The sequence below is a fragment of the Podarcis melisellensis genome (genome assembly GCF_964234715.1).
Source record: "Podarcis melisellensis genome assembly, chromosome: 8".
Lineage (NCBI taxonomy): Eukaryota > Metazoa > Chordata > Lepidosauria > Squamata > Lacertidae > Podarcis > Podarcis melisellensis.
In genome coordinates, this window is record NC_138540.1 from 19,012,024 (window position 1) to 19,035,695 (window position 23,672).

General features: G+C 45.8%; 1 protein-coding gene across 2 annotated transcripts in view; it reads left to right on the forward strand.

The window, feature by feature from the left end:
* Positions 1-23,672, forward strand: part of SAMD11 (sterile alpha motif domain containing 11) — a 326,185-nt gene that overhangs the window by 57,500 nt on the left and 245,013 nt on the right. For both annotated transcript variants that reach the window (XM_081923525.1, XM_081923528.1), the window contains exon 3: positions 19,121-19,167. The gene's annotated coding sequence lies outside the window, so the exon portion shown is untranslated. The remainder of the gene's footprint in view (positions 1-19,120; positions 19,168-23,672) is intronic.

The window sequence follows — 23,672 nt, forward strand, 5'->3', positions numbered from 1 at the left end:
AGGGGGACCTGGCTGCCGGGTTTGGCGGCGCTTCGGGGAGTTGACAACACTGCCAGGCCTGATGCAGCCAAGTGGGAGAGATGGTTCATTACACGAGACTGGCAGTTTTGTCTTTTGCCTCTGGCTGCATTTGTTCCGGCATTGCAGCCTCCTGCCTTTCTTCCCTCAACCTCTTCAGTCCAGGCATTTAGCATTTCTGCTTGGCTTGACTCTGGATTAAAGCTTAACATGTCCTTTGCCAACCTGGTGCCCTTCAAATATTTTAGACCACAGCTGCTTTCATCTCCAGACAGCGTGGTCATGTTTTGGACTACAGTGGTACCTCGGGTTAAGTACTTCATTCGTTCCAGAGGTCCGTACTTAACCTGAAACTGTTCTTAACCTGAAGCACCACTTTAGCTAATGGGGCCTCCTGCTGCCGCCACGCTGCTGGAGCACGATTTCTGTTCTCATCCTGAAGCAAAGTTCTTAACCTGAAGCACTATTTATGGGTTAGTGGAGTCTGTAACCTGAAGCGTATGTAACCTGAGGTACCACTGTACAGCTCTCATCAGCTTCAGCCAACATGGCCGCCATTTTGAACTCCAAACATGTGGGTGGAAGCTGATGACAATTGTCGTCCCCATCATCTGGAAGGTACCAGGTTGTCAATGGCTGATGTAGCAACAAAACCTACTCTGAAGTCACATTTAGATTTTCCCCAATCTGTTGGATTTTGGCTGCAGTAGAAAAATGAGGGGAGAAAGGTGTGGAAAAAGAAGCACACTTATTGGAGGTGGAGGAGGAGTGGGAAGCAAACATTCCTTGACATCTGCTTCCTACTTTTGCTTTTTAAAAATCTGCCTTGCTTCGTTTTGCGTCAAGAGAGTCTGCTTGGGGGAATTAACCAAATTGGACATAAATAATTGAAGCAGCTTGAATCGTATTTCTTCGCTAATCAAAGAGAGTGGTCCAGGAGAGCTGAAGAGGCAAAATTATTATTATTAAGCATTGATTTGATTTATGATGTCCATATCTTCTGCCAATCCCCAGTGGTAGGGCTCAAGGCGGCATACATAAGGTTTCATGGGGACCTCCAATCAAGGAACTGATGGGGGAATAGGGATGTGGGGGGAACTGCAATCCAGTTTGCATTGTGCCATGAAAGTTCCTAAGTCTCACTCCCCACCTCCTAAAAAAGGCAGTAACTGAAACTCAGCCATACTTCGAAATTCATGCTTCTCCAGCCAACAATGTTTACAGAAACGTGAATATTAGAAGATGTGCACAGAAATGCATCATAAGAGTGGGGGTGTGGGGTGGGGAACAATTATCATCTCCCTAACCTGGCAGTGAAGGGAAATGATTCACATGGACAACTAGTTCACTCATAACATGTTTATTGCAGGACACATCATATCTGATATGTATCTGCTAGTCTTGTTTTTATTTTTTTGTTAAATCGTTTTTATTGCTGTTAACCTAAACTCAAAAATCATTTTGGGGCAAGGGACACATTCTCTTCAGGGGAGATTGCTTGTAAAGATGTACCGTATTTTTCGCCCTACATGATGCACTTTTTCCCCTCCAAAAATGAAGAGGAAATCTTGTGTGCGTCCTATGGGGCGAATACAGGCTTTCGCTGAAGCTTGGAGAGCGAGAGGGGTCGGTGCGCACCAACCCCTCTCGCTCTCCAGGCTTCAGGAAGCTATCAGCAAGCGTGGGGAGCCCTGTGGGAGTTCCCACAGGGCTCCCCACGCTGCGGATAGCAGCCTGCCTCCCAGCGCGCGGGGCGCCCTGAAGCAGAGCGCCCCGCGCGCCAGGCAGACATCGGCCAGCCTCACAAGCTCGGGGGACAGCGGGGAGGCGCAGCGCCACCATCCCGCTGTTCCCTGACCTGGTTTTGGGGGGGGGAATAAAGGGGGGAAATTGTCCTTTATTCCCCCCCCCCAAAAAAAATTAGATGCGTCCTAAGGGACGGAGCGTCCTATGGGACGAAAAATACGGTATATGTTAGGGGAATTACATACAAAAAATGCGTATTTCAGGATAAATCTGTGCTAAAACCTAATGAAGTTTTATCAGGATATCAATAAGGAAGTGGCAATGGTGGAGAACTGAATTTAAGATTTAAGAAATGGGGAAATGATGGAAAAAGGAATTGATTACATCCTCTTCTCTGAGAGCCAGCGGCTCTCCAGGGTCTTGGGCAAAGACATGTCTTCTCTGTCACTTTCTGCCTGATCCTTTTCACAGGAGATGCCAGGGACTGAACCTGGCTCTTTCTGCATGTCATGCAGGGACTGTACCACTCATCAGAATATGAGAAGAGCCTGATGAGTCAGGCCAATGGCCCACCTAGTTCAGTATCCTGTTCTCACAGTGGCCAAACAGATCCCTATCTGGGAAGCGCAAAACCAGGAACACAAGAACACTTTCCCTTCCTTTGGCTTCCAGCAACTGGTATTCAAAAGTATTATGGTCTGTGACTAAGGCTGGATTAAGACCTTTAGAGACCCTAGACACTTAAAAGATTGGGGGGGGGGTGTATCAGAAGATAAACAATAATAAACCATAAAATTCAATTGTATTTTTCAAAATGAAGCAAAATCTACAGTAAGATGGAAAATAATATTTTTTTTTTGGTATACTTCCACTTCATTGAAAAAATTGTATCCTACTTTTTCTAATTGCAAAGTCTTTGATAAGATCCTCAAAACTAATCTTACGTAACACTTCTGCTTCTGTACATAGTAGAGATATGCCTTGTTGCATAGTTGCTCTCTTGGGATTTCTAATATACTTCAACTGAGAAAATGAATGCTCAGCTGAGCAGTTCGTGACCATTAATGTTCAAAATCCAGCAACGGAAAATTTCTCTCGTGCCCCCCTTTCCCTTATTGCCCTTTAAGCATGTGCATATTTTGCTTAATGTTTAATCCAGCCCTGCCTGTGACTGTGGAGGAAGGGCATCATTGCTAGTAGCTATCAATGCCCTTGTCCTCCGTGAATTGGTCTAATTCTCTTTTAAAGCCATCCAAGCTGGTGGCTGTCACTACGAGTGTGAATTTCACAAGTTGTGTGGCAAAGTACTTTCTTCTGTCTGTCCTGAACCTTCCCACATTTGGCTTCACTGGATGTCCCCAACTTCTAGTATTATGAGACAGGGAGAAACTCTTTTTTCTATCCCTTTTCTCCATGTCATGCATAATTCTATACATGCTCAGGTATGCTCTCACCCCTGTAAGCTAAGAGTGGTTCTCAGAATGCCTGTATCCTCCTAATGCAATGGACGGTCCTCACAAGCCCCGCATTTCTTAGATATTTGTTATTTCATTGGCCCCCAGTCTCTCCTTGAACAACTGCTCTTGCATAACTAATCGGGACTGCGTCCTGCCAGCCTGGATTATGGCACACCGTGTAGAGCAAAAAGCTCTTAATCCCCGTGAAGACGGTGTCTGCCTTGTAGCCAAAGCAGCTGCCCCCTTTCCTCTTCCAAGAGTGACGCTCTGGGATCTGTTGCAGGCTTGTTGGAACAACAGGACACAGGAAGAGCTTTGCTGATCTTATTTCCACACCCCAAAGAGACTGCTTGCACTCTAAGGGCTTCAAGAAGGTGCTCAGTCCTCTAATCATCAGCATCCATAAACATGGAATTAAAGCAAATCTAACTATCTTTCCCTCTCTATACAGTGGTACCTCAGGTTAAGTACTTAATTTGTTCCGGAGGTCCATTCTTAACCTGAAACTGTTCTTAACCTGAAGCACCACTTTAGCTAATGGGGCCTCCTGCTGCTGCCGCGCCGCCGGAGCATGATTTCTGTTCTCATCCTGAAGCAAAGTTCTTAACCTGAAGCACTATTTCTGGGTTAGCGGAGTCTGTAACCTGAAGCGTATGTAACCTGAAACGTATGTAACCCGAGGTACCACTGTGTGTATATATATATATATATATATATGCAGGTTTTGGTGTCCTCGGGTGTCTTCCCGTGTAAAAGTTGGGGTGTCTAGGCGACGTTTCGACGAGGTCTCACTCGTCATCTTCAGGCTGGTGCTTTCGGCTTCTTGTTACTGGAATAGAGCAGGATCTCAGTGTTTGAGTTCCTATAAATACTGTTGAGGGGGTGTGGTGTATAGCCTCCAATGTTCTGGGCAGAGAGGAAGTTCCCAGGCTAGTGTGCCTTTTCTTCTTTTGTTCCTTAATTACTTGAGGGATATCTTGAGTGATATCCTGAGTACCACTTAGGTGGGTCATTAGGTGTGGATTAGTTGCTAAAGTCTTTGTGTCTTGACCTCTTGAACTTTGTGAAGAGTTTTTCTGAGAAGATGGCTGTACTGCACTTAGTTGTGCTCTGGCTTGGCTTCGTGTATAGGGGCGAGCTGTGGTTTTGTGGCCTGTGTCAGCCAGATCTGTGTAGGGATTGCAGGGGGGTGGTACTCCTAAGTGGTACTCAGGATATCACTCAAGAAATCACTCAAGATATCCCTCAAGTAATTAAGGAACAAAAGAAGAAAAGGCACACTAGCCTGGGAACTTCCTCTCTGCCCAGAACATTGGAGGCTATACACCACACCCCCTCAACAGTATTTATAGGAACTCAAACACTGAGATCCTGCTCTGTTCCAGTAACAAGAAGCCGAAAGCACCAGCCTGAAGATGACGAGTGAGACCTCGTCGAAACGTCGCCTAGACACCCCAACTTTTACACGGGAAGACACCCGAGGACACCAAAACCTGCATTCCTGTACCCGTGAAAATCTACGAAAGCAAATATATATATATATATATATATATACACTTACACATACACATACATATACACATACATACATACATACATACATACATACATAGATGGAATAGTTTTCAGATGGTAAAGGCAGTGTGAACAGGACTTTCTGTTTGCCAGGGTTTTCTAGAGTTTGGCTCAGCAATCTGTTTTTGCTCTGCCCTTGAGTTATCATTCCTTCTAATAGCAAACTCAGGTGGTTGAGTGGTGACAGGATTTGGAGACAAACTTGGGCCTCTGTAAAACAACAGGGAGGCATCAGCATGCTAGTGTATAGCCAGAATTATCTAGAATAGTCATTACCTAACCCCCCCCCCCAACAGACCACTTGAAAATTGCTGAGGTTCTAGGCAGACTGCTTTGTGCTTTTTCTGCCTGTTGTGGTGGTTGGAAATGCACTGTGTTAGATGCTGTGCGATTTTTAATTGTACTTTTATTGCTTCATTTTCTCATATGTTGTACTTTACCGCATTCCAATTTGATTTCCATAGGACTCTTTCCACTCCTTTCGAGTCACCTCATCACTCCTTCTTTCACACTGCTAATCCTCTCCATTCCTTTCTTGCGCTTCCTCCCCTCCCCTCCATGTCTGGTCCATCTGGACTGGACCAGATTGCTGGGTTCTAAGAATGGCAGAGCAGCCACTGAAGCGGCTATTCACAGCCACTGCTGCAGCCATTCTTCACAGACATGTTGTGGACCACCTACCGTTAAATTAGGTTTGTGGACATCTGGTGGCCCACAGGCCACAGTTTGGGAATCCCTGATCTAGTAGTGCAAGACATTTGAAAAACAAGCAGGCTCAAAGGGGGCAAACAGCCCATAAAATCACCCAGTGATTGGTGACTGTGCATGCTTAGCGACTGTCAGGAGCTAACCTGAGGGACATGCGAGTGGGAATAGTGGTTGTTGTTTTTAATTTAATTACAAATTACACTTCTGTACTACCTTCCCTGCAAGGAGCTGAAGGCGACATACATGGTTCTCCCTCCATTTTATTTTTGCAACAACCCTGTGAGGTAGGTAAGGCTGAGAGATGGTGACTGGCTGAAGGTCATCCAGTTAAGCTTCATGGCTGAGTGGGGATTTGAACCCTGGCCTCCTTGGTTCTAGTCTGACTCTAAGCACTAAATTCGATTCGGTTCACAACTGAAGGTGAACTTACCTAATTTACACTTTTCAAAACAATATGAAACCCAAAAGGCAGCCATACTTTGAGGGTCACACTTGTCCGAATTCTGCAGTGTAGTTATCCAGACATGTAATGAGTACAAAAATGTATATACTGGGGTGAAGTGTGCATAAAAATGCACATATGTAGTGGAAATAACTTACAATAATGCATTACGTTAGGGAACACTGCTTTGCAAAAGAAATTTGCACTAAGATGCTGCTGAATTTTCACAAGGACTTGAAGAACTGAACTCAAGACTGGAAAAATGTGAAACTGAAATGGACAGATTTGTTCACTCCTGTTTGTGGCTGAGCAGGGATTTGAACCCTGGTTTCCCAGGTCTTAGCCTGGTATTCTAACCACTTCACCCCCTGGCCTATTCCACTCCTTGTTAGTCTAGCAACCTCTTCCCTTGGTACAGATGATCATTACCTCCCCTGGATTAGCCTCTAGATGCCTGACAGAGGGGCAGAAATTGACCTATAAGCCTCACTGTTTCCCCCACCTACACTGAGTAGGCAGGTTAAAATTTGAACGCAGCAGCTGGGATGCATCTTTAACCACCTCCACCATCCTGCCTGTTAACAGTTCATGTTTTTTCCTCTTGCTCTTTGAGAGCAAACAAACATGCACACTTGAGCAGATATGGGTTAATCCTTAAGAATGGGGGTGGTAGGAGTGGAAGGGTTTTTTTTTTGCAGAAGACAATGGCCTAATTAAATCCATCTCTCTCTTCCCTTTGAGCGGCCTGTGCACATGGCAGTGATCCCAAGTAAAGGGAGTTACAGATGGGCTCACCCCTGTATCAAAGTCTGATGTGGAGGGCCTTGAAAAATTGAGCTCACCTACAAAGTTCAAACAGAGCTGTGTTGCTTCTCTCAACTACCTTTGATTGTAGCTGAAATACAAAAATATTACGGTAAAAAGAAGGACTCTATTGGGGAGTTGTACTTCAAATCCTTCAGACAGTACCACGACAACTATCCTGGGAGTAAACTATGCTGGGCTAAATGGACTAACAGATCAACATGGTAGAAAGCAGTTTTCTATGTTCACTTCCCAGTCCGAAGGTGATGGTGAGGAGGTTCATAAAAGGCTCACAAACCCTGGAAAGTCAGACAAGAGTTGACCTGTGTGGACAGGCATCCTGATTCCTCTGCCCAGTGAAATTATACTGAGATCTCAAATCAGGGGATGACTGAATGTGGCCCTTCAAGCCTCTCTTTGTGGCCCTCAATACTTTATTCAGGTCCTCATTAACTCTGCTTCATGCCCTTCCTTGAGTGTTACTGCCTGACTGGAATGTGTCCTTCAACTGTGGTTATAACTTTTGCCTGCCTGGATGGAAGATTATGATGATGTGTGTGTGAGAGAGAGAGAGAGAGGGAGAGAGAGAGGGAGGGAGGGAGGGAGGGAGGGAGGGAGGGAGGGAGGGAGGGAGGGTATAGACCTCAGAGTGTTGTGGGATTAAAATGTAGCCTACTATACGAAAATAAGAGTTGCATCCATTGCTCTGCCTACCTTTGCCTCTGGCCTTGCCCACCACTGGCATGTGGTCCCCAGAAGTCTGTCCATGATGGGATGTGACTATTGGGCTGAAAGGGGTTCCCGCCACTCCTGTAGTAAACGATAGTGCCTTACTTAATGAGCATCTCCTCTGAATATTCAGGAACAGGAGGGAGGGAGGGAGGGAGGGAGGGAGGGAGGGAGGGAGGGAGGGAGGGAAGGCTGGCCAGCGCATGGAGAATTAATCAAGTCAACTATGGCAACTATGACTCTAAAGGAAATAACGCTGCGATAAAATTTTGCCGCGCTGGAGCAGTGCGGAGTTTAATCACAAGAGATGTAGGGAAGCTGCTGACGTTTTTTGGGAGCCGTTTTCTATTCCCCGGCTCGTGTCTTCTCAGATAAAAAGTAATAAGCTAATTAAAACGTGCCCAAGCGTGGCTGTGAGCAATAAAATGGAAGTGTGGGAAATAAAGAGACAAACAGACAAACAAACAGGCCAGCTCTTCCCCTCGGCCTCAGATCCCACCCCACCTACCTCTGGCAGCCAGGACTCAGGTGGGTCGAGTGGAGCTTCTTGATAAACCTGGCATGATTGTGGCCAGCAGTAACACACATAAGCCACATCCGCTCCAGATGTTTAAAACACTATAATACCATTTTAAAACAGTTATGGCTTCCCCCAAAGAATCCTGGGAACTGTAGTTTATGAAAGGTGCTGAGAGTTGTTAGGAGGTCTCTGTTCCCTTCACAGAACTACAATTCCCAGAGTTTCCTGGGAGGAGGGATGGATTATTAAACCATTCTGGGAATTGTATCTATGGGAGGGGAATAGCTAATGCTTCCAAATACCAGTTGCTGGAAACTGCAGGAGGGGAGACTGTTCTTGTGAGAGCGGGATGTCTGGCCTAGAAGGGCCATTGGCCTGGCTTAGTGGGCTCCGCTAATGAAGGAGGCTCTTTTAAGCTGAAGGGGCCTTTTTAAAAACAACAACAACACTAGAATTCTTAAAGTTTTCTCCAGAGCAGGGTTGCCAAATTCTAATTCCCTGAATCTAGGAAATGTGTTTTGTATATTTAGATAAATTGTTTGGCCATTGTTCCTGATCTAGACTTGATCGAGGTCCATTGCCATTACTAGATTTCCCTTTCCTGTGGCCTGAGGTGCGTTTTCTGTGAGTTGTTACTTGGTTGGAAATCAAAATCAGCTGTCAGCAGAAAATGACTGGACAGGATGCATGGTGGTGATTGCATTAAAATTTTTTGTGTGTGGACCCATGCTGACGTTTGTGCGCATATGTGCCCATGCACACACATGTACAGCACATTGCTTCCCTTCACCCCTAACCTGTTCATCCAGATAATGAATTCTACAGAATGTTGGAAGTGTTCTTCTGAGGGCAGAACCAGTTCTACTGTGAGTTTAAATATAGAGTACCATTAAACATCCTTAATTCTTTTTTAAGTAGGAAACTTATGGTCAGTTTACTAACACAAGTCACCTCAGAAGCCAGCACATGAAAGGCTGTTCATTGCTAAGGGAATGAATGGTTTCTACAGCATGCAGAGTCTCATGAATCCTGATGCTTGGAGTAAGATACGTGTTGCAAATACACAAGCGTCTGTAATTTCCTATGAAAACAGACAAATTCTGAACACATGCCATATTGTCAGGGCAACTGGTAGATCCTTGGTCTATCGAACTCAGCATTGTCTATACTGACTACCGACAGCTCTCCAGAGTTTCAGGCAGGGTTCTTTCCCAGCCTTACCTGGAGATACCAGGGATTGAACTGGGACTTTCTATGTGCAGAGCACATGCCCTACCACTGAGGTAGAGTCCTCTACCAGTGCATGGCCACTGGTAGAGAGGAGGTGCTAGATGGACCCTTGTTTAATCCAGCAGGGTTGATAATGTGCTGCTTTGCTGAGTGTATGGACCAGCAAATCTGTGTGTTCAGTCTTTCTCCTCTATAGTGTTCTTCTCTAAAGAATGATCCCAGTTGAAACAGGGCTTTGGCCAATAATAGATTTATGGCAAGGTCAGAGTTCAGGATGGATTGCTCCATGTGGAGCTGGAACAAGTTTGGAATGTTGGTTCAACAACAGTTAAACCCAGATATTGAACCTGGGACCTTCTGCATACAAAGCAGATGTTCTACCACTGAACTATGGCCCTCTCCCTTAAGATTTTGGGATAACCAGCCTCATATAAGCAACATGCTTAAGTCTAATTAATACATTAAGAGGTTGATACCATAGAGTAAGCTGTCCTGCCAGGCTTAGCTATGTCCACTTCCTCTCAACTTGAGAGGTGCTAGGTAATCAAGCCTTTGTTCTTCCCCAGTCTATCCAAAAAGCTCATCTTATGAAGAGGTTTAAGTTGGTTGCTCCAGCAAAACCCCATAGATCTCACAAGCCACTCTTGAGTTCCTATTCCAATATTTAGGAACTTTCACCACTTTGTAACTAAGCCATGTTTTACTGCCTGTGCAGCTTCCTGAAGCACGTTAATCTGACCTTTGAAGTGTTTGTAAGTAAACCATTTTTTAATTGACCAAATATGTGGTCTTTTCCTATTCTGGGGGATGAGAGAAACTTGGGAAAGACACTTTTTAAGGGGACATTTTGGAACTCACTTGGAGGGGCTAACTGGCAGTAGCTCTCCAAGGTTTCAGGTAGGAGTATCTCCAAGCCCTACCTGGAGATGCTGGGGATTCAACCTGGGAGCTTCCACATGCTAGACAGATGTTTTCCTACTGAGTTACGGCCTTTCCCTTAAGGCATAGGAATATAAGAAGCTGCCTTGCATGGAATCACATCATTAGTCCAACTTGCTCAGTAAGGCACACACTTACTGGCAGCAGCTCTCCATTATTTAAGCCATGGAGAAGCCAGGGATTGGACCAGGGATCTTCTGCATGCAGAGCAGCTATTCTAGCCCTCGAGTTGCAGCTCTTCCCCTAAATCAGCTTCCTTCCCTTCTGCCCTCTGGTACAAGGGAAGTTCCAAAAGGGGAAGCCCGAGAATAGGGGCTATCCCTTAACCACACGCGTGGGCTGCCTCACCCCAAGCAGCAACCCTCCCACCTCTGCTTTGCATGCTTCACAAAGGGAAACATCTGTTGGGTTTCAAGTGGTTCCAGGAAACATAGTCTGAGTAGGTGGCAGCTAGGTTTCATGATGCAGCGAGACCAGGGCACCCCTTGCTGCATTGGAAACAAAAACACAAAACCGCAATTGCTGTAAACACAGGGAAGGGGAACACTCAACAGTTTCTCCATGCAGCCCTTAAGATTTTGTTTGTGTAAGAACAGTCTGCTCCATCAGACCAATAGCTCACCTCGTCCAGCTTCCTGCTCTCACAGTGGCCAACCAGATGCCTATGGGAAGCCCACAAGCAGGACCTGAGCACAAGAGCCCTCTTTCGCCTCCTATGACTTCTAACAACTGGCATTCAGAAGCATGACTGCCTCCAACTGTAGAGGTAGAGCACAGGGATCATGGCTGCAATTCAAGCTTCGCAGTCCTTGGCCTGATGCCCACACACCAACAGGCTAATGTGCTAAACAGCTGTTACATTACCATATTTCATGTCCATGCTTCAAGTCTCTCCAGCAATGCTCTATGCAGACATCCTCCACTCTGCTTTTCACCTTGGATTTCCCACCACTTGTATGTGTGGGATGCCTCAGTTTCCTTTATCAGAGAGTTGAGCCCTGCTTTCTTCTAATGGGAACCTCCTGCCATGTCGCCCCCCCCTTTAAAATAAGCTCCAGTTTGTAAATTAGTTCCTCCAGGCGACTCTGGAATGTTTGTACTGTGGGATGGGTTTTAATAGGTAGGACAGGATATATTAATTGCAATTTATCTTTCCAGGCCGCCACATGTGTTGGTTGAAGTTTTATGGCTGATAAAGGAGAGAAAGAGGGGCAGGAAGTACTATATGTTCCTTCCTCCCCAGAGGAGGAGGGGAAATGACATCACACACAGCTCTCTCTACCAATTGTATTTCTATGGCCTGAGTGTCTGCCTATCAGGAATACCTCTCTGTGGTCTTGGCCCCTTCTCATGCTAACTAGCAAGGAAATGCATTTGTTAGGATTGGCTGTTAATTACCCACATGTACAGTAACTGAAAGCATGTTCTTCTCTGGCTGGCCCCTCCCACTTTTTAGGCTACCATCATGCCATAAATAACATATCATGTATGATGGACTGCTAACTGAGCTTATCAAAGCCAGTAACATTTCTGGACTTATTTGCAAGGCTCACTGCACATAGAAAGCTAGTAGGTGAGGAAGAAAGAGCAGCTATATACAGTTATTCTCCCTGGCATGGTAGGTTTCTAAATGGACTGTGCAGGAAATAGTCCTGCATAGCCCTGTGAGCCTTGGGATGAGCTAGTTGAATCAGTGTAACAACTAAAACAGTTAGAACAACAATTAGACCCATTTAAAGTTGGAAGCTCAAGTCAGGAGATCAGGGGAATGGCTTGGGCAAACTGGTGTGTCTTCAAGAGCTGGTGGAAGGCCAGTGTCAGTGGTGGCCTCTTGTATTTCAGAAGAGAGAACACTCTACAGCACTGGTGCACAAAACTCGGGGTTAACATTTGCTCTATCTTAATGTCCTCACCTGGCAATATTAAGGCACAGAACATATGTTGGCTTTAAAGGATGAATTCATACAGATTCCCCAAAGAGCTTGGCTTAATAGGCATCGGCCGTAGGCCACAAGATCCCTGGTATTAGCACAATGCGTGTGCCCCCTAGCCCCCGATCCTCCTCTTGCCAAGTTGCTTCACTCCTGGAGTTTAACAGAAAGTCTTCCTTTTCAGTAAGAGAGAGAGAGAGAGAGAGAGAGAGAGAGAGAGAGAGAGAGAGAGAGAGAGAGAGAGAGAGAGAATGAATTTGGTATGAAAGGGAGAGGAGGTAGCCTGCCAAGTTTATGCAGGCCCCTGTTCTCTCTTCAACTTTCTTCATAAAGAAAGAGACACTTTTAACTAGGGTTGCTAGTGCACCTGTTTTGATTCTGGGGTTCAAAGTAGAGCATTTGCAACAATAAACCGTTAAATGTGTGAATGCTCTCTTCTCTTTGTGTGGTGTGTGTTTGTGAGCTGTGTGCTGCCACTAGTTTCTTTTCCTGCTGCTGATGCTACACCATTATTATTTTTCTTGGCTAGAGTTTCTTTCTTCATCCTTGGGTGAGGCTTCAGGTCACAGATCACATAGTAAATGTGGCAGTGTTGCACAGCTATGTACCACATTGGATTTGGTGTTGTCCAGAGCCAATTTAGAATGAAGGCAATCCTTCTGGACTGGCCACAAGCACAGCCCTAGGCCAGTGGTTTTCAAAGGGTGTGGCGATCCACACTGGTGTGGCAAGAGAGGATGGCAAGTGTAACAGGAAGATTCAGGGAGAAGTAAAGAAGCATTTAAGTAGTTCAGTATAGTATAGTATAGTATAGTATAGTATAGTATCCAGATTACATGCACACCTACCCACACACCCAGAAACAGTATCCATGCCTTACGTCAGGCATCCCCATACTCGGCCCTCCAGATGTTTAGGTACTACAACTCCCATCATCCCTAGCTAACAGAACCCAGTGGTCAGGGATGATGGGAATTGTAGTCCCAAAATATCTGGAGGGCCGAGTTTGGGGATGCCTGCCTTACATCAAGAGCACTGGCTGTTCTACAGTTTTCCACGTGTTGTGAATAGGGATTTTCAGCTCTGATAAATATGAAAGATCAGAAAAGAGAAAGGTTTCTTTGCCTTGATGAGGAGATGAGAGTTTGTTTGTCCCAAATTAGACCTAATATAAATGTGATGACCCGGCAAAAGCAAATTGACACCTTTCATGGAGTTTGTATGCATACTTAAGCTACATATGTAAGAGGCTCATTTATCATTATAATTTGGGAATGATTAATATCCTAATGTAGCTCTATTGTTTTATACTTTCCTGATGTCCCTTGATCATATTATAAGGTAGTTGTGCTCTATGTTATAAATCAAGCGCTGCTAGGAGTCGTTTCTCTCCCCCCCCCCCATGTAAATAATAATAAAACCACACCAATAAAAAATTTGGTGTGACACAAGCAAATTTTTATTATGAAAGTGTGGCCCAGAGACAAAGTTTGAGAACCACTGTCCTAGGCAATCAGGCATCAGTTAATGAATGTGATGGTGTCGCTAAAGGTGAATGAAGCCTGATCATTGTAATGTTTGCTGAACAGGTGAACCCTTTATTGTTCCTTTATCACTGAAAGAGGCAGGGGGAGGCCTTTCAGTACAGGACAAAATGTCCAGGAAAATCAATCCCTCTTTTAGCTGAGCTGTGTACCGTTTAAGTGTTCTCGTGGCACTGGTGAGGGATGCAGACATGAAAGTATGGTTATGTAACATGGTTCTACACATAGCAAATGCCATTTCCTATCCTCCCTACCCCCCTTCTCTCTCATGTGACACATGTGAATCTGTGTGATGCAGGCAGCTCCACCAAACCCATCTCCAAAGCACATGGGAAAGAAAAAGAATCAGAGGGCTACATTGAGCGCATAAGCGCTAACATTGTTTATGAAGCAAGATTAAGGCCAAATCTAAAAATAAAAACCATCTAATCATCACCCCCAGGTTCTACCCCTTCTATTGTCGTAACCCCCACACACCCCGCTTTGGGGCTAGGGAGATAAAAAGCCACTTTTAACTTCCTCTGTTTTGCATTTCTGGTTTTCAGCTCAGCAAGAAGGAAGTCTCAGCCAGGGGTTTGCCTCTGGTCTTCTGCTTCACATTTATTGTAATCGTTTTCCTTTCTACTCGTTCCACCCACACATGCACACTAAAAAAGGCTGTGGTATCCCACAGCAAGGAGCCTTCAGACTCTTGACACCCAAGAGATAAGAGATGAACCATTTTCTGTTCCGTTATCATATCTTTGAACTTTTTAAATGCTACACAAGCTTGATGGAAGACAGGGTGTGGTGGTTAGTGTGTACATGAGTGAATTAAAAAAAAAAGGTGGTGAAGGGGTGAAGAAGAGAGATGTATTTATGGATGCGCCTGCCATGTGGTTCTTCTGATTCACTAAGCCTGTGAAGGGAAAACAAACTGCTGCTGTAAGAAGAGCTGCTAAGCCTGCTATGAAGAATTTAATAACATGTCTTTCTTGGTCAGATTAGGTCACATGAACAGCGTAGGAACATAGGAACCCCTCTGTACTACAGTGATGACCATTTTAGACATGTTCAATTGCTGTGTGATTGTTGAAGTGTGGGTCCTTTAGGACCCAGAAGCAGAACAGGGCCAGAGAGCACTTATACACACTCTGCCAACACACACAGGGACTAGGAACAGAACAGAAATGTTCACCGCCTGTATACGTTTAAACAGTATCATACCACTTTAAACAGTCATGGTTTCCCCCAGAGAATCCTGGGAACTGTAGTTCATGAAAGGTGCTAGTTGTTTGGAGGTCTCTGTTCTCCTCACAGAGCTACAATTCCCAGAGTTTCTGGGGAAGAGGGGACCACTTTGGGAATTGTGGTTCTGTGAGGGAAATAAGGGTCTCCTAACAGCTTTCAGCCACTTCTACAATTTACAGTTCAAACTACAATAAATTGGATCATAGTAAAGGTAAAGGGACCCCTGACCATTAGGTCCAGTCGTGACCGACTCTGGGGTTGCAGTGCTCATCTCACTTTACTGGCCGAGGGAGCCGGCGTACAGCTTCCGGGTCACATGGCCAGCATGACTAAGCCACTTCTGGCGAACCAGAGCAGCGCACGGAAATGCCGTTTACCTTCCCGCCGGAGCAGTACCTATTTATCTACTTGCACTTTGACGTGCTTTTGAACTGCTAGGTTGGCAGGAGCTGGAACTGAACAGTAGGTTTGATTATTTGTTCATCAAGCTTAGTATTGTCTAGTCTCTCCTCGGTTCTGTAATAGACAAATGTTCTTTTTTACCATTTCCCATTTTGAACTGGAGGTGCTGGTCTGAACTGGGAATTTTATATGTGTGTATTCTGAAGCATATGGGGAGCCATGGTCCCTCCCTGCTGGCATGAATTAGAAACCTGTGCTGCTCCAAATCATTGCCCCCATCATTGGGGAAAGGTCATAAGCTGGGGGGGCAGAGCACCTGCTTCACATCCAGAAGCTCCCATGTTCTGCCAGTCAGTGTGAGAGGTAGCACTGGTCTGATTTCGTTGAAGTCAGTCTCCTATTTTCCCCCATGTTCTAATCTAGCTCCAGGCTATTGGTTTCCCTATCTGAAACCCTGCAGAGCCTCGGCCAGCTGGATAGACCCACACCTTGTTATGTCCCTGTGCTTGAAGCAGCTTGGGCATGCCTTTTTTGAGCAGCGCCTCTCTTTCTCCTCCTCTGATCCTTTTCGTATGAAGGGAAGGAGCCAGAGCAGCTCTCCTCCCCGCGTTTCCCTCCCCTCCCTTCCCGGCTGTGAGTGCGCCGGGCCAGTAAACAACGCCGGCTCCTGCCTCCTCCTCGCTTCGCCTCCCTCGCTCTCGGCGGCGGCGGCGGCGGCTGCTGCTGATTCCGGGAAGCCTGGATTCCTCCCCCTCCCCTCCCCAGAGCGCCGCCGGTCAGATGAAAGGCGAGCGGCATCGATCTGCCAGCGGGGGAGTCTCGCTGCGCTGCGCCGTCTGCAGCTGTCGGAGGAGGAGGAGGAGACGGAGGAGAGGCGGCGGCGGCGGCTCCACGTGGGAGGCCCGCGACTGCCGGCTGCGAGGGGCAGTCAGGCCGGAGCGGAGCCAGGCGGCCAAGAGGAGATCTGACCCCGGCGCGTAAAGGCGCAGAGTGGTCGCCCCCTTCGCCATCAAGGCCTCTTGGGAAGGGGATGAGGAACGCGGCATCCATCCATCTTTCCATCCATGCGCCGCGCTGCCGCCCCTCTCCTTCCTCGTTGCGCTCCCGCTCCCCAAACTCAGCTATGTGATGGTGGTGCTAAGGGGTGGGGGCAGTCTTTGTTTTGTAAAAACGAAATTAAGCTTGGGGTGACTGGCTTGGTAAGCCTGGGGGTCTACACTCAGGAGCAGAGTGCATAAGGAGCAAAGAGACTTGTGGCACCTGAAAGGTGACCAGACTTACTGTAGCAGAAGCCTTTATTGACTACCTTACTCTTGTTTCTTGTTCTTTGTCCTGAAAGAAAGCCAGAATTATGGTGACAAAAGTCTTTATGGATTTCTTATCCTTCATAATAATAGTAATAACCAGTGCTTTCTTTTCTAGAAAAACAGGTGCCGGTACTCACCATATAGTTGTTACACTTTTTAACAACAACAAAGAGGTACTGATACAGAGTACCCTTGAATACCCCCTTGCGGGGCGGGGGGAGCACTGGTATTAACTTTTGTTTTTTATCTTGCACTTCCTCCACAAGATGCTTCTGAAAGAAGCTTACATGGTCCCGCCCACCTGTTATATCTCCGCAATAACCCTGTGAGGTAGGTTAGGCTAAAACAGGGTTTCCCAAACTTGGACTACAATTCCCACCATCCCTGACCGCTGACCCTGCTAGCTAGTGGTTATGGCATTTGTAGTCCAAGAACAGCTGGAGACCCAAGTTTGAGAAACAGTGGGCTAAAAGATTGTGACTGGCCCAATTTGAACCTCTGTATCGCAGGTCCACAAAAGCTTCTTCCACATCCCTGGGACTGTGCCTGACTGAACACATTGCATTTGGTATGCAAACAGTCCCAGGTTCACTCCCTGGCATCTCCAAGCACAGTTAGGAATGTCCCCTCTCTGGAGAGCTAGAAGAACCAGTGGTCTGACTTCTGTGTTTCTGTGGGCAGAATCTCAGTGGTAGCGCATCTCCAAGTAGGACTGTGAGAGACTTCCTGCCTGAAACCCTAGAGGGCCACTGCCAGTCAGTGCAAACAACACTGAGTTAGATGGACCAATGGTATGACTCTGTAAGGCAGCTTTCTATGTTCCTATGGGTAAGACCTTATCTCTGCCTGATCTCCTGGGGAGCCATTGCCAGGAAGAGCAGATGGTACTGGGTCAGTTGGCTTGTTGGATAGCTCAATCGGTAAAGCATGAGCTCCATGTTGGACAAAAGATTCTTGCATTGCAGAGGGTTGGAATAGATGACCCTTGTGGTCCCTTCCAGCTTTACAGTTCTATGAAATACCAATCCTGGTATAAAACAGGTTCCTTTTTCAAACATCAGAGGATGTGCTGATCACAAATTTCAGGGGTGTGGCTTACAGTAAGCCCTGCATGGAATAAAAACCTTTTAAAATAAAATAAAAATAAGAGCAATTGTATAAAATATTTTTGTGATTTCACCCCAACCACCTTTGATGATGTTAGATTTCCTTTGATGGCTCTGAAGGTGATAATGCTGCATGCTAGGGACTCCCAAAAGCTAATATCCTTTGATCATTCGTAGCCGATTTTTCGGATGTGCTGGAGATCACAGCTTCTAATTAAATCAATGACCATCGCTGCAGGCCCATGGAGTTTTGACTGTCTCATCTAGTCAGCAGAGAAGGAAATGGGTCTTTTACCACCACTGCGCAAGCTAACAACAGGCTTCTAGGCTCACCAGGGCTGGGAAGCCTGAAGCCCCCCCATTGTTAGACTCCTAACTCCCACCAGTCCCAGCCTACAGGCCCAATGGTCAGAGATGATGGGAGTTGTGGTCTGGTGAGAGCATCCCCATCTCTGTACCAAAGGCTCTTCTGAGCTAGGAGCATCATTCAGAAAGGAGGTTACCACTGTCTCTGTGTGTGATTGACTGCTCATTCTTTTATTAAGACTTGTGGGTTGTTAAAGGAATTTTTTGTGTGGTGCCTAAAACTAGATAAAGATGGCACCAGGCGAGTCTCCCTGGGAAGAGCATTTCATAAGCAGAGTGCTACCACTAAAATGGCCTGTTCTCATGATGCCACACTCTACCTCTTGGGCTTCCAATACATGAGGTACAAGGGCAGCTGACTTAGCCTGCCTCATGGGCTGGCCGACCTTGATACTGAGTCAGACCATCAGGCCATCTAGCTCAATGTCTACACTGACTGGCAGCAGGTCTGCAGTGTTTCAGGCAGAGGAACTTTCCTAGCCCTGCCTGGATATGTCCAGGATTAAACCTGGGACAATCTGGATGCAAGGCAGATGCTCTGCCCCTGAGCTACAGCCCTCCCTTTAAGACACAGGAACATAGGAAATAGTTTTATATTGAGTCACACAATTGGTCCATCTAGTTCAGTATTGTCTGCACTGACTGGCAGCTGCTTTGCAGGATTTAAAGCCAGGAATCTTCCCCAGTCTTATCTGGAGATGCCAGAGATTGAACCAGGGACATTTTGTAGGCAAAGCAGGTTCTCTACCATTGAGCTATGGACCTATGGGCAATTTACAAGTTTACAGACTAAAATAATAAAATACAAAAAAATCCAACAACAACAACACCCATGAAAATAAAATAGAATAAAAATAGCTGCATAAGGTGTTCTTCCTTCGGGTGAGTGCTCCAGAAATATGGAGCCACTTCTGAAAAGCTATAGTGAGGGATGCCTTGTTCTGTTCAATGTGAACAATGTTGAATAAATAATATTAATGCTAATGTTTATCTATACCCATTTTGTTTGCATACTCTGTATATCCTGGGCTTGATATTTTTGGAATTGTTCTTTTTCTTTTTGCAGTGATGACATTCCATCAGTGAGTGATCGGTGTCGTTACAGGAAGAAAGGTAATTAAAGCGAGATCTTTGATCCTCTATTTTTTGTGCATTTTTGTGCAGCTCTTTGACATAAACACATTTATTTATCGGTTCTGAAAATTTGCTGCTCTTGTTTAAGCAACAAAGAACAACCGCAGCAGTCTGCCAGCTGCCGTCCTGAACCCACTTACTCAGAAGCAAGCTGCAATGAGTCCAGTTGGGCTGACTCCTTAGTATGCCTGCATACACACCAACCCATTTGTAGCACAAACATGTACTTTTCCTCAGTCTGGAATCATTTATCCTCAGCTACTATAAGTGCCACATAATACCCATTGTGCATTTGTGAGAACGCAATCATTTAATGTGGCAGTATCTACCCTTTGGAACTCCTTGCCTATTGATATCACGCAGGCCCTCACACTGTATTATTTTTGGCGCCTGTGAAAAACATTCTTGTTTAAACACACCTGCCCAGATACTTCAAAAGCTGAGGTAAGTTAAATCTGATTTAGCTTTTGCATGTTTTAAAGTATGGATGTCATTTCCCCCTTGATTTCCTTGTTGTTTTTTACTAAACCACTTTGAGTTGTGTGTGTGTGTTTTTCAATCAAGCCATGCATACATTTTATGAAATAATTAAATAAATATAACATGCTGCTTCCAGTTTAGATCAGTTCTAGATCCTCTCACCTACAGGGGTGGGTCTGGTTACTTGATAGGTTAGCCAAACCTCCCTGCACATGACCCAGGTGAATGAAGAAGGAAGTGGTGATAATGATAGGGCTTTGGCCCACCCTCAACTTCATTGGGCAGGTGTAGTTCCCCCCCCTCACCAAAATAATAATAATAATAATAATAATAATAATAATAATAATAATAATGCCAGAACCACCTACATCTGTTTCCAAATGGATACACTGCAGAGTAATGTGGGATCTGCAACGAGCTTTTATTTTGGGAATGAAACCAGTGTCTCAAGAAGCGCTTTTCAGGGGCAAAATATATGCAATAGATCTAGGTGGTGTGTAGCCTATGCAGGAAAAAAAGCAGTCTTCATTGATTCCGGAATCTATTGTGTGTACGCAGCCTAGGTATTTGATTGTGTTATGATTGTCATTGGATGAAAACATTCTAAAAGAAATGGAAGTCTCATCTTATTTCTGACTGAAGCAACTTTGGTGGCTGAGTCTCCATCCCAGCCTTTGCCAGTTTGGTGGCCTCTGGGTGTTTTGGATTGCAACTTCCATCAGCCGCAGTCCCCGTTTGGCTTCTCTAGCCAAAGTTAACAACGCTCCTCCAAGTTAACCAAGTGAGAGGTGAAAATGTAGGCGAGCTAAATGGCATAACAAAGCAGTTACTAATTTCAGGATGGAAATTGCTCTGAGCTGGGAGGGTGGAGGGTGGGAGCCGAAACCAGTATTTGTACCTGTTCCTTTTCATGCAGGAATCCTCCTTCTCAACTCTCTCGCTTCCTATAATATGCTTCATTTTATCGGAAGGCCTGCCTGACTTTTTTTGTCCTTTTCCCGGGCCACCATAATTTCTTACCCTGCAGCCAGCTTGCGGGAGGATACTTGGGAAGGCTCCTGAATTAAATCTGCATTTGTCCTCTGTGGCCGGAATCCAAGAACGCCGTATGCACAGAGCCTGGCCTTCCTTTGAAGTCTCCCCTGCAGCCGCTAGCTGTTTTTTAAGTTTTAACTTTAAAAATTTAAACTGAAAAGTGGGTTGTCCCTTCAGCATGTGGTGGAAACTTCAAAGGAGCCCCTAGCTGAGATATTTTCCTCTGTTGTTTTCGTTTGCAAGTCTTGGGAACGACCTAAAGAAAAGGAAGAAAAAGGGCAGCGCATGCACACCCTGGTTCATTCCCATACGAACTGCAGCAGTGATGTCTTTTTCACTTGTCTGTCTGAGCAGCCCCTTTATGGGGATTAAGTTCCTGATGTTAGGTGTTGTCGCATAGCACCTTGCCCTGATTCTCTCAATTATTTGAGTGTGGTTCTGGTAAAAAAAACACACAACACCATGAATTTCAAAACCATGTGCTGCATCACTTTTGGATTTGGATCGGGCAACCACATCTATTGTTGGGATGCAACAGAGTTACCTGTCCTCAGAGGAGGCTGCCTGTTGCTCCTTTGGATGAGTCTCAGATCTCACCTTTCCAAATCAAATCGTATACTCAGGATGGGGACACACTCAGGAGCTCCAGGCTGATAGGCTCTTCTGAGGGTGGGTTGTTCTTACTCTTTCGCCTCCTACTTTCACATCCAACCTAAACCTCTTTTGTTTAAGGACATACCAGTGGTCAGAAGTTTGGAGAAACAATTTTAAAGAACAGCTTTAAACAGCTGGCAGAAACAAATAAGGTATATAACTGCCTCTGTTCCTCAGATGAGAGGTAGGAGAGGATTATCACATAGTCTGGTGGGTGTGGGGCATGAGCCCATTAGTGCTTCCGAAATGGGAAGAGCAACTTACTTGAGTCTCCTTGGTGGTGATCCTTTGCATGTGAATTGTAATATTGTTAAGTGTGAGTGGGTTTATTTTTGAGTGGTTGGTAAATAGAAAAAAAATTTGCTTGAGGTAGGAAATGTATGCGGTGGTGTGAAATGAGTGGCAAGCAAGACTGTTAATAATGTGTGCTACTGCTCTCTGATTTTATTTATATGGGTATTGATTATGGATATGGATATTGTTTGTACATTCTGTTATGTAAATAATTTAAAGGTAAAGGGACCCCTGACCATTAGGCCCAGTCGTGACTGACTCTAGGGTTGCGGCGCTCATCTCGCTTTATTGGCCGAGGGAGCCGGCGTACAGCTTCCGGGTCATGTGGCCAGAATGACTAAGCCGCTTCTGGCGAAACCAGAGCAGCGCACGGAAACGCCGTTTACTTTCCCGCTGGAGCGGTACCTATTTATCTACTTGCACTTTGACATGCTTTTGAACTGCTAGGTTGGCAGGAGCAGGGACCGAGCAACGGGAGCTCACCCTGTCATGGGGATTCAAACCGCCAACCTTCTGATCAGCAAGTCCTAGGCTCTGTGGTTTAGCCCACAGCGCCACCCGCGTCCCATGGTTTTTATTTTAACATAGATAGACAGACGTACACTTGCATACTGCTTTGAGATCTTCTGATAGAAAACAGGCTATAATTTATTGCATTTACACCTCTTCTTTCCTCCAAGGAGCTGCACATGATTTCCCCCCCTCTTTCCATTTTGTCCTCACATCAAGCCTGTGAGGGAAGTTTGGCAGAGAGACAGTACCTCACCCAAGGTTGCACCCAGTGGGCTTCTGGCCTAGTGGTGATTTGAACCCTTTTTCCCACATCCTAGTCCGACACTACGCCACACTGGAAATAATAAATGAATTATATTGGAGGGTGTTTGACTCTGGCCTGCTCCTCCTTCCTAATGTGAAAAACAAAAACAAATTCTGTTTGCTTCCTTCTTTGTTTGCACAGCAGGCCCAAGAGCCAGTGAGGCGGAGTGAGAGGCTGGCCTGCGTTGTCTTTCCTCCTCACCTTTTGGCATGCCCTGAATGCCCTCTGCCCATATCACAGATGCCCCCAGACATCTGAGGCTGGCTCTAGAGGCCTCTCTCCCTCACGCCCCAGTGCAAGGTCTGAGCACCTCACTGGCCCCCAGAGAGCAGACCCTAGCAGATAACCTTGCACCTGAAGATCGCAAAACCAGCCATCCGTCCGCTTGAGTGTGATGCTCCCTGATGGCGGATGTGTGCAGGCTGCATTTTTATACCCTCCTCCTCCCTTTTCCTCCCTCTTCCCCAACTCAATGAAGTGAAGATTTTGGGTGTTTTGCTGCCAAGGGGGGGGGGCGAGAGAAGGAAAAGGAATGAAATATTTACAACTCTTCTCTCCCTCGCTTGTTGCCCTGAAGCCTTTTGGAAGGGGAAAGAAAGAGCAACATGGAAATGGCTCCTATGGTATAAATGTGCTGGTTTGTTTACTCTGCCAGCCACGGCTGCTGCCGCTGCAGCCACTACTCAACCTTGGGTTGTTTGGATTTTTGGCAAGTCAGTTTGCCAAGAGATGGCTACCATAGATTTCCTCATGGGAAGCTATATGCAGGTTGATGGAGGAGGTGTGATCACCTTTGTGAGGGAAGCAGGTCCAATTGTTTGCCAGTGGCAGTTGTGCAGTTAAAGGCAGATACAACGATATGTGTGTGTAGGAATGAGAGACATATGGAACTATGTTTTCTGTGGACAGGACCATACAGCTGACCGCTTTCTGCATTACCTGTTTATGCATCTTGTCTGGCTGCACCTGCCCACCCCCACCCCCGCTGTGATGGTTAGGGATATAAGGAAGCATCATTTTCCATCCTACGCTCTAGTCATGACATTCAGCACCGTTTCTGTTCTACTGCAGTTTGTCTTCCACCCAAAAACCCCCACATTATTTGTCTCTGTGTCTGCCATGGCAGAATTTTACATTATTACATACATTATGTTGTTAAGTTGCTTCACCCCATTCATAGCCATATGAAGAAATATAATGCCAA